At 39.8% G+C, this 19797-nt stretch overlaps 1 protein-coding gene across 5 annotated transcripts in view; it reads left to right on the plus strand.

Moving 5' to 3' along the window:
* Positions 1-19797, plus strand: part of ANKRD11 (ankyrin repeat domain containing 11) — a 222621-nt gene that overhangs the window by 141466 nt on the left and 61358 nt on the right. For 2 of the 5 annotated variants that reach the window (XM_045818559.1, XM_045818558.1), the window contains exon 3: positions 10639-10718. The exons of the other annotated variants lie outside the window; for them this stretch is intronic. The gene's annotated coding sequence lies outside the window, so the exon portion shown is untranslated. The remainder of the gene's footprint in view (positions 1-10638; positions 10719-19797) is intronic. 5 annotated transcript variants of the gene reach the window in all.

The raw sequence follows: 19797 nt of genomic DNA on the forward strand, positions 1-19797 counted from the left end.
GCAGTGGGACGTTCATCACAGGTGATAGTTTTGAAATTTTTTATTGAGTCATTAACCTTGATTAGGTTTTTCAGGCAAAACAGTCTGGTTAATGAAAAGCTTATTCTTCCCTTTCATGATTACCATCACTGTATTTGCTCACATGACTTTTGGTCCTTGCAGGAACTCCTGTGGCCATTTGCCCATGTCCTGAAGGCCTGCTTCAGCTGAGAGTAAGTGGGTAGTTTAGCCAGTGGGTAGGGTCTGTGGCCACTTGGTCCTCCGTCTTACCTTGGCACTGGCCTGTAGGTCACTGGCACTTCACACAGGCAGTGGCCATCTGCCTGGGGAGAGCTGGTAACATTTAGATTTTTTTTGATGTTCCAGTATTGTTTTCCAATGTTTCCGTATTTTCTTCTTGCATTCTAGTCAGTCTTGAGTGTGTCTCTCTGTGAACTCTCCTTGGGGCTTTCAGAGGCACCCCCCGTCCCCATTCCCCTCCTGCCTTTGGGCTTTGTCTTTCCTGAAGGAACTAGGAGAACAAAACTTGCTATATGATTCCCAGTGTCTATATTGGGAGCATACTTCAATGATACAATACCCACAGATGAACCAGATCTCTGATTCCTACAGCCTTGAAGCAGGTGTCCCTGTCCAGGAGCAGCAGTGGGCTGCCTAGGCACGCCATGTATTCCACCTGACCTTGTGAGGGTTCCAGCATTTTTACCTGGTGACAGATTGCTGGTGCAGGAGGCTGGCTGGCTTTTTACATGGTTCTGCACAGTGAGATTCCACTTGCTGGGATACTGTTTTTCTTAAGCACATTATATTTGGAGACTTGTCTGGTATTCGTGAAGTCAATTCTTAGAGTTTCCTCTTTTTAAATTCAGAGTGAGGATGAAAAGGAGACTTTGCAAATTCTAGGGTGAGACACTTCCTTCAACAATAACTTTTTCTTACTTAATGCTAAATTTGTTTCATCACACATAGAATCGATTTGTGAAGATGCATACCTCCAAAGATTTGAATGAGTGAAGGCAGTTTTTCAGCCACCATGCACTGTACTGTTTAAAAGCAGTAAGATGACATGGCTGGTAGACCTCAACTGTGGGAATAGTGGTGGGGCTGTCTTGGCTTCCTGGTGGGGGTAACATGCCCACGGGGTGGGGCTCCTGTCAGTCATTGCAGGCATGGGACAAGAGGTTTTCACTGCCCCAGCTTTGTCTGAGGTCCGCCTTCCTGATGGCCTTGGTAGAACATGTTCAGCTGCAAGAACTTGGAATGTGTTTGTTTTGTTTTGTTTTGTTTTGTTTTGTTTTGTTTTGTTTTGTTTTGTTTTGTTTGTTTTGTGTGTGTCTCAGTACTGATGGCTATGGTGTCGTATTGGCTGCATGCCTGAGCATTAGAAATGTTTCATTGCATAAGTATGTGACCACGTCTGTTGCCTGGGACTAGTGTTCATTTGTGATGAATCTTCTCATCAGTGTTTCAGGTTCTCCCTTTGAGATGCTCTATAGAGACAGGTATAAGCTTCCTGTTTACTCTCTTGTGTTATCATTTTCCATCAGTGTTATGATGAAGTAACTTAGACCCTGTAAAGTTAATATTTAAGTATTTAAGGTTTAATTATTCCATATCCTTTCCTCAAACATGTGGTTTTAGAAAAAATTTTGTTGTAATGGACTTCTCTGCTTAAATGTGCCACTGAGTAGAAGAAACAGTGAATGAAAGTGGCCTGGGGGTTCATGAAGCAATGTTGGAAGATACCTGTCCCCTAGTTAGCTCTGTGCCATCAGTACCTTGTACAACTTGTACTGAACTTGCTTAGCTGAGCTGCAGACATTCCCAGGGACAGATGGAAGCTGTGTTGATGAGGTTTCTTACTGGGTCATTTTGTGGACAAGGGCCACCCACGGGACACTTTTGTGCTGAGGAGTAATGTGGCCGGACCTGCAGTGTGTGGTCTGGACAGGTTGGAGCAAGAGACAGTGGCCCTGAGCATAGGCCTCACAATCCATGTGAGAGCTGTATAGAAGGATAGCAGTGTTCTTTGCAGAGCTGCTTTTCCTTTACATGTCCCTCTCTGCCCAGCCAGTGCCCTGCTGCCCTCTGATCACACAATAGTAGTTTCTTGGGTCTTGGATGCACATTTCTCTAGGGGTCACACTGAGGTCTGCTTCTTGTCGGTGAGTGTTCGGGAAGGGCTGTGTTGGTCTGGACACCTGCTTCTGACCCTGGCCTTGGTGGTGGTGCGCCTTTGGACATCATAAGGCCCACTTCTTTTGACAAATTCTATCATTTACCCAGCAGTCCATCCCTAGGAAACACTACTTTATGCTTAAAACAAAAACTAAGACAGCTTAGCCCCATCCAGGTAATTCAGTTGTTTAGAAGTTCATTGTAATATGCCTGAGTTGTGGGTTCAATCCCCAGTCAGGGCACATACAAGAATCAACCAAGGATTGTATAAATAAATGGAACAACCAATCTCTCTCTTACTCATAAAAATAATCAAATATAAAAAATAACAGCTTTATTGCCATATAATCGATATACCATACACCTTGCCCATTTAAAATGGTTTTCAGTATATTCACAGACATGTGCAACCGTCACTAAAGTAGAATCAATTTTAGAACATTTTCGTCACCTCAGAAAGAAGCCCATTGCCTTTTGTTGCCAGTCTTCATTTTTCCCTCTCCAGTGCTACACAAACCACTGTCTCTACTTAAGTGAGACTGTATGTATACACTTATGCAGAATCAGTTATTTAACTTGATGAGTAATAAAGGTTTGCAGTGAAAGTCAGACTGCTTCCCAGCTTTGCAGCAGTCTCTGGCTCTATCCCCTGAGGGGGAGCCCTTGAGGAACTGGAACAGCTCTCACAGTTAGTCTAGAGAAGCTGAGTATACATTCCAGAGGCCTTCCCACTGTCCCGTGGGTTCTACTGTCTGCCTACTAAGTCTGCCGTTCTTGCCGAAGCCACTGTTCTAGTAGTGCTGCCTTCTCTCAGCTTGCCTTTGGAGGGAGTGAGTGTGGGGTAGTCTCATCAGCATGTAAACAAAGCTGTCATTTTTCCTTTTGTTACTAAAAATACCCAGCCCCGCCTTTTTCAAAAAAGTATGTTGTACTGATTATGCTGTTACAGTTGTCCTATTTTTTCTCCCCTATATTCCCCTCCGTCCTACACACCCCTTCCCACCAGCATCCCAAAGAGAGGAAGCATCCCCTTTCCCACCTGCACCCCCTTCCCCCTTAGTTCACATCCATGGGTCGTACATATAAGTTTTTTGGCTTTTCCATTTCCTATATTATACTTAACTTCCCCCTGTCTATATTCTACCCACCATTTGTGCTTCTTATTCCCTGTACCTTTCCCCCATTCTTCCCCGGCCCCACACACACACTGATAACTCTCCATGTGATCTCCATTTCTGTGATTTTGTTCCTGTTTTAGTTGTCTTTTTTAGTTCATTTTTGGTTTTTGGTTTTTGGTTTCTTTCAGGTTCAGTTGTTGATAGTTGTGAGTTTGTTGTTATTTTATTGTTCATATTTTTGATCATCTTCTTTTTCTTAGATTAGTCCCTTTAACATTTCATACAAGGGCTTGGTGATGAAGAACTCCTTTAACCTGACCTTATCTGGGAAGCACTTTATCTGCCTTTCCATTCTAAATGATAGCTTTGCTGGATAGAGTAATCCTGGATGTAAGTTCTTGCCTTTCATGACTTTGAATACTTCTTTCCAGCTCCTTACTTTTCTTTATTTCGCTTTGCATAGCCTTCACTTTTTTTCCCTCTATTTTGTGATCAGACTGAGCCATTTCTGTGAGCATCTTGATTACCAGTGTTTCGAGCTCTGCATCTGAGAAGTTGGCTATCTCTTCATCATCTAGTTGTTTTTCTGGAGTTTTGATCTGTTCTTTCATTTGGGCAATATTTCTTCGTCTCAGTGCACCAGTTATGTTGTAAGGAGGCAGACTCTTGGGTATTCACCAGGGCAGGGCAACCCATGTAGCTACGTTGTTGTGCTGTATGTGGAGGAGGGGTCAGAGAGGGAGCAGTGCCTCTTGCTCTCCTCTCCTTGGGCTTTCAGTCACCCCCTCCCCCCCCCGCCCCGCTACCCACAAGCAAATTGGGACCTTCTAGTGCTGATACCTGGGTGGGTGGTTTATGTATATTCTAGGACCCTGTGGGTCTCTCCAATGAACTCTTCTTGAGGCTGGGAGTTTTCTCCTGCTGCTGATGGAACCCCCACAGGTTTTTACAGCCAGAGATTTTTGAGTCTTTCTTTTCCCCACACTAGAATCCTGGGTTGTGCTGTCTCTCTCACCCCCCAGTTGTTTCTCCAGGTTTAATGCATGCAAATGTGGGGTCGCCAGGTCCACCAGCCATTGCCTTGCGTGCTGCAGTCTTGCTCTGTCCCAGCTGCCTGTCTCCCGCTCTCCCACCAGTCTAGATGAATGTTTCTTTAACTCCTTGGTTGTTAGACTTCCATACAGTTTGATTTTCTAGCTGATCTGGTTGTTTCTTGGTTTTAAATTTGTTCTTTGTTTTGGTTATGCAAGGAAGAAAAGTGTATCTACCTTTGCCTCCATCTTGGCTGGAAATCTCCCCCGGCTTCTTTTAAATATTAATTCCAACCCCACTTTTATCACCAGTTGCCACCTCAGTTCTTGGCTCTCCTCTGCAGTGCAACTCCTCCTAAAGAGAATATCCTCTTCCACCTTCTCTCTTTGAGAAATTTATTGAGATATAAATTAAATTAAATGAAATTCAGCGGTTTTAAGTGTAAAGTGTGATGTTTTAACAGATCAGTACAATTATGTTCTCACCACCACAATCACGACTCTACACTTTCCCCAAATGCTTTGTACTCACCACCACAGTCTGACCTACAACACCTCTGTTAGCCCTAAAACTATACCTTTGTCATCAACACTGTCATCCTACCCTCTGGACCAGGAAACCATTGATATGCTTGGTCACAGTAGGTTTTCTTTTTCTCGTATTGAATATAAATGGAATCATGCAGTATGAAGTCTTGTGATTGGTTCTTTCACTTAGCATGGTATTCCATTGGATACATATATTTATATAATCAACAGTCGATAGACATTTGCAGTTTTCAATTTTTAACTAGTATGAGTAAAGCTGCTATGACTAGTTGCGTACAAAATAGTGTGTGGCTATATGTTTTACCTTTTCTTTGGTAAATACTTATGATTGGGATTTCTGGGTCATATAGTAGGAGAATGTTTTAACTTTTTAAGAATCTACAAAACTGTTTCCCAAAGTGACTGTATATAGTAATTTCATGTTCCCACCAACAATGAATAAGAGGCTAGTTGTTCTTTATTCTCACCATCACTTGGTATGATGTCTTTTAATTTTGGTCATTCTAGTGGATATCTAGTGGCATCTCATTGTGGGTTTAATTTCCATTTCCCTAATGACAAATGATGATTATCTTTTCACATACTTAAAAACAGTTTTTTTGTCACCCATGTATCATGTTTCGTGAAATATTATTCTTTCATATCTATCATTTTTGTACATTTTAAAAAGTTGGGTTGTCTTACCAAGAGTTTTTGAAATATATTCTATACCTTAGTGAGTTCTTTATATATTTTAAAATAAGATACCAGATTTATGTTATGCAAATATTTCCTCCTAGTCTGTGGCTTGTCTTTTCCTTAACAGTTTCTTTTGAAGAGCAAAGGTTTCTGTTTTAATGAAATATAACCTAACACTTTTTTTTCTTAGATACTTCATGCTTTTCATGTCTTAAGAAATCTTTGTCTAATCCAATTCCATAAAGATTTTATTTATTTATTTAGTTTTTAGAGGTTATGTAGTTTTGGCTCTTGTATTCAGTTCTATATTGTTTTGAAATCGTTGTATAGAGTAAGGTTAAATTTTGTTGTTGCTACTGCTGTTGTTGTTTTGCATAAGAGTATTCACCCTTATTCTAGCATCTTTATAGAAAATGACTGGATTGTAGACATGTGAGTCTATCAGTCTTTATACCGGTATCATAATGTTTTGATTATTGTAGCTTTATACTACTTTTTGAAATCAGATAGCTTTTTTTGTTTTTCAGCAGTGCTTAGGCTATAATAGGTCCTTTTTCATTTCCATATACATTTCAGAATCACTTCTTTAATTACTACAAAAAAGAGTCAGCTGGAATTTTTATTGAACTTATGTTGAATTGAGAACAATTTGGAGAAAATTGTCATTTTAACAAAATGAAATTTTATGTTTTTTAAGAGAGGTCTTGCACATATTTTATTCTTAAGTAATTCATTTTGTGGATGCTATTATAATTGTTTTGTTGTTTTTTAAATTTCAGCTTTCTGTTGTTTATTGGTCGTGCCTAGATCTACAGTTGATTTTTAAAAACTGACCTGTCTTGCAAGTTCATTAAACTCACTTATAATAGTAGGTTTTTTTTTAAGATTCCACTGAATTTTTTAAATAGATGTTTATGTTGAATGTGAGTAAAGACAGTTTTACTTTGCCCTTCCCATTCTGTATACTTTTCATTTCTCTGTCATGTCTTACTGTACTATGTAGGACCTGCAGTACAGCACTGAATAAAAGTCAACAGTGGAAATTCTTGTCTTGTTTATAGTCTTAGAGGAAATTTTTTGAGTCTTTCACAATTGTTACCTATTGACTTTTAATAGATTCTCTTTATTAGGTTGACAGTTTTCATCTTTTTTATAAGTTATATTTTTTTAAGATTTCATTTATTCATTTTTATAGAGGGAAGGGAGGGAGGGAGGGGAAGAGAGAGGGAGAGGGAGGGAGGGAGGGAGAGGGAGAGAGAGAGAGAGACGTCAATGTGTGGTTGCTGGGGGCCATGGCCTGCAACCTAGGCATGTGCCCTGACTGGGAATCAAACCTGCGATGCCTGGTTCACAGCCTGAGCTCAGTCCACTGAGCTACGCCAGCCAGGGCAGTTTTCATCTTTTATTAGTGTTCAAAAATGTGAATGCGAGTAGAGTTTTGACCTATGCTTTTTTTTCCATTTATCAAAATGAAAATTTTAAAAAGTATAATAGAGAAAAGTTAATGGAACCAAAAGTTGTTTCTTTGAAAAGATAAAATTGAAAAATCTTTAGCCAGATTTAATCAGAAAAAAAGAGGACATGAAATTTTTATATCAGACGTGAGAGAGATACAGAACATCACTATGATTGTATAGCTTTTAAAAGAATAAGGATAACAACTTATGCCAGTAAGTTTGGCAATTCAGATGAAATAGACAAATTCCTTAAAAGATGCAAATTACCTAAAAGCTGAAGGTAGAAGAAATACATCACCTGAATAGCTTTGTATCTATTAAAGAAACTGAATTTTTAATTAAGATTCTTGACACAAACTTTCTGTCCCAGATGGCCTCACTGGTGATTTATATCATCCATAAAGCATAGGTAATGTTAGTTATACGCAGGATCCTCCACAGCGCAGGAGGGGTTACACCTCACCTTGTTCCATGAAGCAGGATTGCCTTGGTACCGTAATTAGAGAACGCTGTGATGAAAAAGAGAAATTGTATCGTAACACTCCCATGTATATAGCTGTAAAAATCCTAACTCTTTAGCAAATTGAATTTAGCAGTATAAAAAGGTAATATATTATGAGCAAGTAGGACTTGTCTCAAAACAAATTTGGTTTAACATTCAGAAATGACTATAATATACCATATTGACATAATAAAAAGAAAAACCATGAGAATATCTCAAAAGGTGCAAAAAAAATGTTTGACAAAATTCCACACCCATGCATGATAAAAATACTCTTTGCAAACTGAGGACAAAGGGGAACTTCCTCAGTCTGATAAAGACCATTTTAAGAAATACCTACAACTGACTGCCGTTGTACTTAAAGGTGAAAGAAATACTGAATACTCTTTCCCTAATAATCAGTTATAAGGTAGGTTCTTTTGCTCTTTTAAAAAATAACCTTTATTGCTAAAGCAATATTCCACCTTTTGGAAAATTAGGAAACAATGATAAGGAAAAATAAAACATAACCATCTTACTTTCACTGCCTGGAGAAGAGATAGGTCTTCATGTGTATGTGCATGTGTTTGCTTGCAGTGCATGCATGCATACATATGTATATGTGTACATACATGTGACGTGGTCAGTTTGATTGATTGACCTGGTCAGGCTACAGTGGTAGTCTAGTTGTTGCTGTGAATTTTTAGGTGTGTGTACAATGATTATTAACTGGAGTAAGGTAGAGTATCCCAGGTAATGTGGTTGGCCTGATACATAACTGTTCTAAGACCTTAAGGCAAGCAGAGCTTTTAATTTCAGACTTGCCTTGTCAGCTCCTACAATACTGTAAAGCCAACAATTTTCAACCGATATGCCTCAAGAATTTTTAAAACATGCAGTGCCTGACTATTTATTTACTCAGGTGCACTGACCTCTTTTTCCCTTAGATTATAAAAGAAAAAAATGACAACAGCCAACACAATAGCCATCCGTTGTGAATGAATGTAAACTATACTTACTTTTTTTTGTTAGATCGGCAAAAAAATATGTTTTTTGGTGTGCTGCAAAATTTTAGTAATTAGTTAATGTGTGCCATGAAATGAAAAAGGTTGAAAATGGCTGCTGTCAGCCAGTTCCTTGCAATAAATTTCTTAGTATATTGCTTATTTAATATATATCAGTGTCTCTGGTTGAAAACTTAACTGATATGCATATATATAATATATATTTATTAATTTCATAAAATCTTAGCTATTTAAAAAAGATTCAGTGTTGCCACCTCTCCATTTCAGTAAGCTTCTGTCTCACCTGATGCCCCACCATGGACAGGCTTTTTGTGGTCCAGTGTTTTATCCCAGCCAGCGTCTGGTCCATACATTGCACGCAGTTACCTCCCTTAGGTCACTTTCATCCAGTACTAGACCTCTGCTGACCTAAAAGCCCTCCCTTTCTCATTTTTCTTACTGCTTTTCTGTTACATCATTTAGCTTGTCTATGTAATGGGTTCTTTAAAATAAAAATTCAGCCCTGGCCCATGTTGGTCAGTTGGTTAGAATTTTGTCCCATGGACCGAAAGGTTGTGAGTTTGATCCCTGGTCAGAGTACATGCTTAGATTGTGGGTTTGTTCCCTGGTTAGGACACGTGTTGGAAGCAGCCAAGTAATTGTCTGTCTGTCTGTCTGTCTGTCTGTCCCTTCCTCCCTGCCTTCCTTCCCCTCTCTAAAAGCAATGAAAAAGTGTCTTTGGGTAAGGATAAAAAACAATAATAATTAAAAAATAGAAATTCATCTTTGACTTTGATTAGCCTCTATTGTATACTTGGGGTTTTTGTTGTTGTTTGCATTTTTCATGATGTTTTCCTTCTATGCTTTTGGGTATATTGTGATTTTTAAACCATCTTTATTGTGATACCTTTTGGAGATAGATTTTCCTCTAAGAACCCTTTTGCCTGCATTTCCCAATTTACCATGTAGCAGTTTGCCATTCCCAATTTTGAAGATTTTTAGTTCCTATTCTTGATTTCTTCTCAGACCCTTATACTTGGAAGTGCATTTCTTAATTCTCAGATTTAAGGTGTTCATGGTTGTCCCCTCCCTCATCTAAATTGCGTTGTGGTGTAACAAGGGTCTTGAAGATTTTTTTAGATTTTATCTATAAGTCTGTTTATGGTCAGGTTTTTTTGAGTGTTTGTTCCCTGTGTCCTTGAAAAGACCAGGCATTTTGTCATTATTGGCTGGAATGTTTTGCATATGCTGATTGCATCAAGCTTGCTGTTATGCTCAAATCTTTTATATTCTAATTTTTGGTGAGGTTTATCTCCTTGGCCTAAGACTTACCGGAAGATATTCTAAAGTTTACTCCTGTGATTGTGTCTCTTTTTCCCCCGTTCTGTCAAATTCTTTTTTAAATCCTTATCTGAGGATATGTTTTTTAAACTATTTTAGAGAGAGGGAAAGGGGGACAGAAATATCGATATGAAAGTGAAATATCAATTAATTGCTTCCCATACGCACCCCAGCTGTGGATCGAACCTGCAACTTTTTGGTGTATGGGATGATATACTACAACCAACTGAGCTATCCAGCCAGGGCAGTTCTGTCAATTTTTGCTCTTTACTTTGAGCTGTTGTGAGAGAGAAGGTAAGTTTCCTCTAACCTCAAGGTTCTTTAGGCTGGTCTAATAATAAAATAGACATGACACAGATTAGTGAGATAAAGTAACCAAATGTAATACATACATATGTATGGGAACCCCACATACATGAGAGTCAGAGCCCCACATGCATGAGAGGTCAGAGAGAGAATGGATAGATTGAGGTATATAAGACATTTTCAATAGGGCTAAGTTTTAAAAGCTCATTGTAGGATGACACTAAGAACAGATGTTTAGTAAATAGAGGTTTGCCCTGCCATGTTGATAATCTTTTATTATGGGCAAGGCCCCTAATTCAAGTTTTTCTAGGTAAAGGGAGGACCAGAATTTTGTCTTGAGCCTGAAGCTAAAATTGCCTTTAGCTCAAAATAATCTGCATCCCACTGAGACACCTCTTGAGGAGACTCATTCTGAATCCCCACACCAATCTATTAATGTGCATAAATATTTGGAACTTATCTCTCTAATGAAAGAAACCTTTTTTTATGTTCCAGTGACTGGCTTTATCTGGTATTGTGTTTTGGCCTGAAGCCTGTATCCAGTATTCGTGCAGCCACATCAGCTGTTCTGTTCGGTATTTACCTGGCATATCTTTTATTTCCTTTTCTCTATACCTTTCTAGATTTTTTATGTATTAGATATCCCTTCCTTGTTCTGAGATAAGTGGATTACTGTCTCCATTCCAGTCTGATAAACTTTGTCTTTTAATGGATTTCTTAGTCCTTTTACTTTTGTACTTCATAAACATTTCTATCATATTGTATTTGACTTTCTATTTGTATTGGCATCTTCTTCTCTCCTTTTTTGCCGCCTTTCGATTTTTAACTACAAATTTGGAAATTAATATGCTTTCTTTTCATGGTCACCTTCGAAGTTAGAGCAGTGTGTGGCAAGCCAGCCTTTTCCTTACTTCCCTGATAGATGCCCCAGAGTTTGAAACTTGTGTGAGATTTGAAGCAGTTTTTGCATGGGGTTGTAGAGAATGATCCTAGCAACCTTTTAGACACCTGAACACCTCCCAACTCTGCTTTTCTTCATGCTCATTGTGCACTGTTACTATAATTATATTGTTTGATTATATATTTTTCCTATGACTTTTACTTCTTTCCAACTATTCCTTTTACTGATACTTTCCATAATAAGCTTCATAATGAAATCTGCGAAAATGCAGTTTGGTGTTTATTCAGTGAAGATAAAAACTTTCCAAGTTGTTCAGTTTCCCACCTCTATATTTGTTGTCCTTTTCCTTTTTTTCCCCTTTATCAAGAGCAGTGTTGTTACCAAAAATCATCTTTCCTTGCCTTTTATATTTAACCCTGATACTTGTGAACTCACTCCCTGTCGGTGTGAAGGCCTCATCAGTCAAGCTCTCTTCAGGTCAGTGAGCCCTCACTCATGTTTCTGTTTATTCTTACATCCTTGACCCTCCTTTAGCCCTTCAATGTTCTCTCAGAAGCATTCCCTCAGACACATTCTTACAGACCTTGAAGAAATAAGGGTTTATCCTCAAGACTCTGAGGCAGCTTTTAGGCAAGGGAAGGACAAAACTCCTTTATTTTAAGGTGATTTTGGAAGATTGGATCATTTTATCCCCAAGAGGATAAAATCTATCAGTTAGTTTAACTTGGAGCTTACTGACCCTGCTGTGGCCCAAGGGATGGTACCCAGTTGGAGGCTCTGCCTGGCTCTTCCCAGGAGGCGGTGTCTTTGGATCAGCTCAACTCTTGCCTTCATATGTAATGTGGAAATAATCCCATCTGTTCAGCTGAGGCTGGTTAGAGGCTTTAAATAAAATAACATATCAAAGTAAAGTACCATGCAAATGTAATTTGAAATGGATTGTTAAACCAACACAGTCCCTGACTGAAGGGGGTGGGATACTGTCATCATTAATTACAGTTGCCAATGTGTAGCAAGCACTTCCCTGAGCTCCAGATGGCCCAGTAGAACAGTGGTTATTCCCAATTTACAGACTAGAGGACCAAGGCACGGACTAAATTGCTAGCTCAACGGTTTCAGCCATTGAATAGTGGAGTTGTTCAATACCTATGTTCGTGTCCATAGCCACACCTGACTGGCAGATTCCCCAGACCTGAAACAGCCCTGTAGAACAGCCCTTGGACTCCATAGTTTCCAAGGCGCCTTCAGATTCCCTGTACTCTATTAGTATAACCTTGTCTTTTGGAGCAAGGAAGAGTCCCACTTAGCAAAACAGTACATTGGACAGAGAAAACACATGAGAAGGAGGGATGGAAGAAGTGTGGCTTGGCACTTCACTGTACTTTGATTCCTTTCTCAAAGTTTAAGGTACTTCCTTGAAAAACATGAATAGTAAATCTTTGGGAATAAACCTCACACTTTTTCTCCATGGAGATACTAAAATGCTTCTCATCAGGCAGCAGTTGACCATGGTCACACTCTTTGCTACTTTGTGTTTTCTCACTGGAATGAAATTCTGAACCAGATTCATTCTCTAGCAAGATGGTCAATCCAAGATGAGACACTGGTACGTACCCCTCTTCTGCACTGTCAGTGTACCCCGCCCCCTGCCCACATGGATAGGAATACCTGTGTCCTCTGATTTTGTAATTTTTATTTTTTGTTTATTTACTGTTTTTAGAGGGGAGGGGAAGGAAGGGAGACAGAGAGGGAGAGAAACTTCAGTGCGTGAGAAATACATCGATTGGTTGCCTCTTGCATGCCCCCAACTGGGGACCTGGCCTATAACCCAGGCATGTGCCCTGACTGGGAATTGAACCAGCAGCCTTTCTGTTCTTAGGTCAGTGCTTAATCTACTGAGCCACACCAGTCAGGATGATTTTTTTTTTCAAGATTTTTAAAATTTATTTCTTTTTAGAGAAAGGGGAAAGGAGGGAGATAAATATCAATGTGAGAGAGGAACATTGATCGGTCACCTCTAGCACACACTCTGACCGGGTACTGAACCTGCAACCCAGGCATGCATCCCCACTGGGGATTGAACCATTTTGCAGGAGGATGCCTAACCAACTGATCCACCCTGGTCAGGGCTGTACTCTGATTTTAAGAAAATTAACATGAAATGACAAATCTAAGTTTATTTTACTTGGGAAGAATTACACAGATGAAAAAATTGTAAGTGTTGGAGTTTATAAATGTTGATTTGTATCTGTTCAGAAAGTTAGATACTGCTTTGAAAATGCATTTAGATTTGCCAACAAAGATGAGTCTATAATTTTTATTGGTTTTGCATCCTGAGTTCAGAATTATACAGTATTTAAATGATACCTTTTTCAGGACACATGGTGTAGGACTTCTCTACTTTCACCTCTTTTCTTTCTTCCACTCCTTTGCCATTTGGGAGGAAATCACTGCAGAAAGACGCTCTGAGTAGATAGGTTTGATTACAGTAGACACCCCTGTCCACAGAGGATATGTTCCAAGTCCTTCAGTGGATGACTGAAACTGGGGATAGTACCAAACCCTGTATATACTGGGTTTTTTCCCCTATATATACATACATACCTATAATAAAGTTTAATTTATAAATTAGGCACAGTAAGAGGTTAACAACAATACTAATAAAATAGGATGGTTGAAACAATGTACTGTAGTAAAAGTTAAGTGGATGTGGTCTCTCAAAATATATTTTGTAATGTATTCTTGTCCTTACTTAAAGAAAACAAACTATGGTTTCTCTTTGGCATATCCAGATTGCCAGCATCTTGGTCTTTGGGACCATTATTAAGTAGTGTAAGGGTTACTTGAACACAGGCACTGCAGTACCTTGGCAGTTGATCTAATCACCAGCCTGGTCGCTGAGTGGTTAATGGGGTGGTTCATGTCCCTGGCAGCACAGTGTGAGATTTCATCATGCTACTAATAACAGTGCACAATTTAAAACTTATGAACTGTTTGTTTCTGGAATTTTCCTTATAATAGTTTGGGACTGTGGTTGACCATGGGTAACTGAAACTGCAGAAAGCAAAACCTCTGATAAGGGTAGGGAGGCTACTATATTCTGTAGAAACAATTTCTCAGCATTTTTTAAGTTAATTTTTATTGATTTTCTAAAGAAAGAGAAATGTCAATTTGTTGTTCCACTTATTTATGCACTCATTGGTTGATGCTTATATGTGCACTGACCAGGGATCAGGATGATGCTTTAATCAACTAAGGCACCCAGCCACAGCCTCTCAGAATATTTGTAACATCTTAGTTTTAACATGCAATTGTGTATTTCCTTGAACTTTGTAGTATTTAATTTTAATGATGACTGTACTGAGAAGTATACCTGTAGGGGCCCATAAATAGATTTTTACAGCACGAAGTATCGGGTTTGTTTTTTCTCTTTAAAATGTCAGCTCAGGCTTGGGGATTTATTTTGCCCAGTTTTCTGTATAATGCTTTCAAAAAATATTGTAGATAGGAAAGAAGGAAAAGGCATACTTTTCTTCACATCACATGGAAGAAGATTGAAGATAGGAATGGATATTTATGATCCTTAATGGGACGGTGGCTGGGAGGTACTATAAAAATGTCTGTTTCTCTTCTGTTCAGTCATTCCCTCACCCCTTTCTATTTAGTTCATGTTGGGCCATCACTTTGCAATATACCTAGGTCCAGAATATACCTATTTATGCTACATTTATACTATACTATACCACACCACACCACACCACACCACACCACACCACACCACACCACACCACACCACACCACACACACACACCACACCACTTTACTACTGGTTTATTCTAGACCAAATGATTTTGTTCCAGATATCAGAATCTCCAGGGAATTCCACATTTTCGTCCTCCAAGGTGAAATGGACTGTGCCTTTCAACCAAAATGGAAATATGTTCTCACACCAATACCCTCTTGGACTGTTTTGCTTTATTAGGAGTGCGTGATCTGGCCAGGACCCTCTCTGAGGGGCTGCTTTCCCCAGGCCACAGGCCCTCCACACCATTTTCTCTTCTGTTGAGACTTCCTGTTTTGTGGAGCTGATCTGTCAGTAGTGCCCAGAGCTTTGACACTAGGTGCTAAGTCACAGGAACCTTGGAATAGGTGGGCCTGAGAGGGGATCAGGTAACCATGTGGAGAGAAGGGGATGGACCCAGCCATCTCTGAGTGGTTCAGCGATGGCCCAGAGATCCTGGTGGAGGACTGCAGGTGCTTTAGGCTCATTGTCGTGTACCACACACTCCACTGTCTTGTGACCACTTCATGTCCATAAAAGAGTTTGGACAAGATAATTAATCCAAGGGCCTTATTTTGCTCTCTGTAGGTGCATAATTATGCAGGATGGTATATCCAGAGGATTGAAAGCACATTTGCATACATGGATTTGCTCTCAGCTGTTATCAGTGGGATTTAGGGTGTAGGTGGGGTGGGGGTGGGGGGGTTCTTGCTTTAATTGGTATTTTTGATGCACTTATCCACTATTTACAGGTTTTAGAAATCAGTTGGTGTCATTTGTACATATGTTAGGAGCTGTTGCTAAGGTGATGAGCCTCAGTCTCACCACCCACATGTCGTTCTGGAAGGTGGGGACAGCTTGGTGGGGTCTTTTCATAAGAGGATATTGTGGGTGTACGCTGGAATAATCTGCAGGTTGCCCTGTTTCAGTTTACATTGTCTGCTCCCTTTTAGCTTGATTGCCTGATTACTTTACCTAATAACTTGAGAAAAACCCTGTGAGTCTTTAATATGGAGAGAAACAGAATGATAGCATTGTTATTTTGTCTTTTCTCCTTGTCATGGTTGTGGCAGAACTTCATTGTTTTTAGTTGCTCTTACTTGTCTCATTCTCTTTAGAAACACAGCTATGGCCTTGACTGGTGGCTCAGTTGGTTGGGCATCGTTTTGCAAAGGAGAGGTCACTGGTTTGATTACCAGTTGGGGCACATGGTTAAGCTGCAAGTTTGGTCCCAGATTAGGGCACCCACGAGAGGCAACCGATTTCAATGTTTCTCTCGCACATCAACGTTTCTCTTACTCTCCTTCTCCCTCCCTTCCCCTTTCTCTAAAAATAAATAAATAAAGTCTTTAAAAAGAAAAAGAGGAAAGAAACAACTGTGGACTTAGGCTTTAGGTGTTCCTCAGTAGAAATCTCAATGTTTAAAAACTTTATAATATTGCATGTAAACAATATTAGTAATGTGACTTGGATTATGATTTATGATATTTTTCTGGGTTAAGGAAGCCTGAAGTCATATTATTCCTCTGGGTTTGTTAGTCGATTTTTAGTCTGTTTGGAAGTTTGGATTTTGAAAATGTTCTAGTTCTTTGTTTGGGTGCTATATAGTATTCACTTACCACATTGCTGTATACTTTCAGAAAAAATAAAACAACTATCTGCTCCTTTTTGGGGCCGTGGACTCCCTAAAAATTGGGTAAATGCTATCCTGTGTGAATTATGGAGTCTCAGAGCTTACTGGATCACTGTCCTCTCATCTCAGCTTAGGTGTCCTTAAACTTTGTCCTCAGATGTTTGCCCAGGAGAGCCACATATTATCACTTGAGTTTATAGTCTCTATTTAAATGAAAGCCCTTGATTATGAACTCTTTTCTTGTAGAATGTACTCTTGTTCCACTAAAAGAGTCTCTTACATGCAGAATACCTTTTTCCCTTTTCCAACCACTCTCTCAATAATTTTTCAATATAGGACATATGCACTAATCAGAAGTAAAAGAGGGCATGTCTATGAATGACTACAGAGTGCAAAACTTCATTAGATTGTTAAAAGCATTTACAGTTAGTTTCTTTCAGTTCTGCTTCTAGTTATACCTTAAAGGAAATTCTTAGACATATGTGGTCTGTCCAGAAGGTATCCAGCCATGTAATAAGAAAAATAGAGACATTCATTGAAGAAGATACAAGAAGCATTGCACACAGGACAATGATGCCTTAGTCTGCTTTGAAGCAGGCACCTTGGGACCTCACACTGTTCTCCCAGTCTCCCATCAGCTGCCCCATTGTATTTTCCTGAATCTCGTGGTTAGTCAGAAACCTCTCCCCTTTCAAAGGTGATTTTAGTTTTGGGGTAAGCCAGAAGTTGCAGGATGCCAAATCTGGGCTGTAGAGGAGCTGAGTCACCTGCGTGATTTGATGTTTTGCCAAAAAAACCTCTGCACAAAATGTGATGCATGAGCAGGCATGTTGTCTTGATGAAGCTGCCAATCACCAGTTGCCCATAGCTGCACCCTTCTGAATCTTCTGAATAGTTTCTGTGGAGGAGTGTCCAAACTTAACACAAAATTTGATGCAGATTCATTGCTCTTGTCGGTCAGTCATGTTGAATGCAGTGGCTACACAGTACACATGCTCACTCAACGGCGTCTACCACCCCCACTGACTAGTACAGTGAAGTCATCATTGTTCACGCACGTACATTCCAGTTCACTTTCCTTGGCTGCCAGGTTACATTGATATAGCACAAACTATTTTCGTTATATTGATAATGGCTGGACTTTTTCTTAATCTCGCATTTCTTTTGGGATGGAGCTACCATTCAACCCTACTGATGCTTTATCAAGGTATATGTGTATTTTTTAATCTTTTTCTCTTTTTAAATTTAGATGTAATTTAGACATGAATAAAATGCACAGGTTTTAAGTGTACACTTTGAATGTAAGTGTATACACCTGTCTGTAACTCTCACTTCCTTCAAGATACATACCATTTCCATACCATGAGCTCCTTTATAGGCAGCCCTCCTTCCCTGTTGAGTGTTTGTCACTGTAGTGTAGTATTGCCTGTCTGGACTTTCACTTAAGCAGAATTGCACTATGTGCAAAGTGTGTGCACCCATCTATGTATGGACTTTCCTTCAGCATTTCCCCCTGAGGAATGTGCGTACAATAGTTCATTCTTATTGCTGAGTTGTCTCCCATGGTATGATCACTGCATAGTTCGCTTATCCATTGATATGTTGATAGACATTTGGAGTGTTTGCACTGTATTATGACTGTTATAAATAAAGCTACTTTGCTTCCTTCCAAAGGAAGTAGAGTATTTGGGCAAATGTATTTTAAATATATTCTCTCACTTAGTGCCCTCTTAATAAAAAAAAAATAACTTACTTTCTCTAGGCGCTTTGCTGTAAGAGGAGAAATCTCTTACTTGGTTTTCAAAGGTGAGCAGTCTGGCATTGAGATTTTTGTTACATCAGGCTGTTGTCAATGCCTTCTGTGTCCTGAGCTGATGATGCCAACAGCCTAGGAAAGGCTGGGGTGCAGGAGATCTGTCTGAGGTGTTCCTAAGGAAACAGGAAATGTCTGTTGCAGTGCAGGACTTTACACACACCTGCTGAACATAGCCACTCCCACTTGCCATGCTGTTGGCAGCTGGGAGAGAGCAGGCTGTGGCTTCCTTTGGGAGCACTCTGTATGGCTCTTTAGATTGTCAGCCTGTTTGCCCTAAATGTTCAGCCAAGCTCATGCCAGGCTCCATTCTGGTGAGGTGGTGCAGGACAATCCTGGAAGTGTCACAACATGGTCAGTCACCCCCACTTCTGAACCTGCACCTCCTGTTTTCACAAAAGCAGGCTCAATTTTACCTCTTCTAACCATAGGAACAATGAAGGAAATATTCTTGTTGGCCATCATCATGAACAAGTCTTTAGACTGGGATATTTTGTCTAAAGTTATTTAGTTCTGGTGTTTAACATACAGTTAAAAGAATATGGGGGATGTTGGGGAGAATGTTGAATTGTGCATAATAATGTCTGTGAGCAATTATCCAGAATATCCTTCTGGTTGAGTTCAAAGGTTAAGCATTGAGAACCAGTAGTGGACACTGGATCTCTTCCAGGTTTTTGTGTTACTGAGTCTGATGAGACTCTTGGGCATAGGCCAGTTGATAGTGACTTTGAAAGGAAAAGAGGAGATGGCTTCATTATGGTTTATTTCTGTATGACTTAGTTGTTACTGATTAGGCTTGTTTTGCTCCAAGAATCTACTTGGCAAATCTTATAGTTAAAAGAGGGAAACTGCCCTGGCTGATGTGGCTCAGTGGGTTGAGCACCGGCCTGTGGACCAAAAGGTTGCCGGTTTGTTTCCCAGTCAGGGCACACGCCTGGGTTGTTGAGCCAGGTCCCCAAATGGGGACATGAGATAGACAATCCAATGTTTCTTTTGCACATTGATGTTTCTCTCCCTCTTTTTCTCCCTCTTGTCCCCGCTCTCTAAAAACAAATAAAATCTATTAAAAAGAGGAAATCTGTTTTTGTACCCTGTTGATTATCTAACCATAAGGAAAGCAGAGATGGTAGTTTGTTGTTGTTTTTTGAATCCTTTTTTGTAAAAGGTCTTCTGTTTTAGAAACCTAAAACAGAATTGTGAATACAGCATTTCCAGTACAGACAGGCCTTTCTCAAACTGACTGCAAGCTAGCATTTTTCAGTACCCTTTGTAGTAAACAGATGGCTGTCCTATTTTTTTTTTTTTTTCCATTTCATCCTGGGGGATTTTACCATGCAGCACTGAGGGAACATCATGCAGGGTACAGCCAGTCAGAGCAGCACATGGACAAGGTGAGTACCTCGGTGGTACCTGGCATGGACAGATGGATGTTCAGGGCTTCATGGGAGTGATATACTGTTATAGGGCTGCATATGTGCCCACCCCAGCCCAGCAGAGGAGGCATCTGGGGGCATCCTCCGCAGTGC

The sequence above is a fragment of the Phyllostomus hastatus genome, unplaced genomic scaffold (assembly GCF_019186645.2).
Source record: "Phyllostomus hastatus isolate PE091 unplaced genomic scaffold, TTU_PhHast_1.1 phas_scaffold_345, whole genome shotgun sequence".
In the NCBI taxonomy this organism is placed as follows: domain Eukaryota; kingdom Metazoa; phylum Chordata; class Mammalia; order Chiroptera; family Phyllostomidae; genus Phyllostomus; species Phyllostomus hastatus.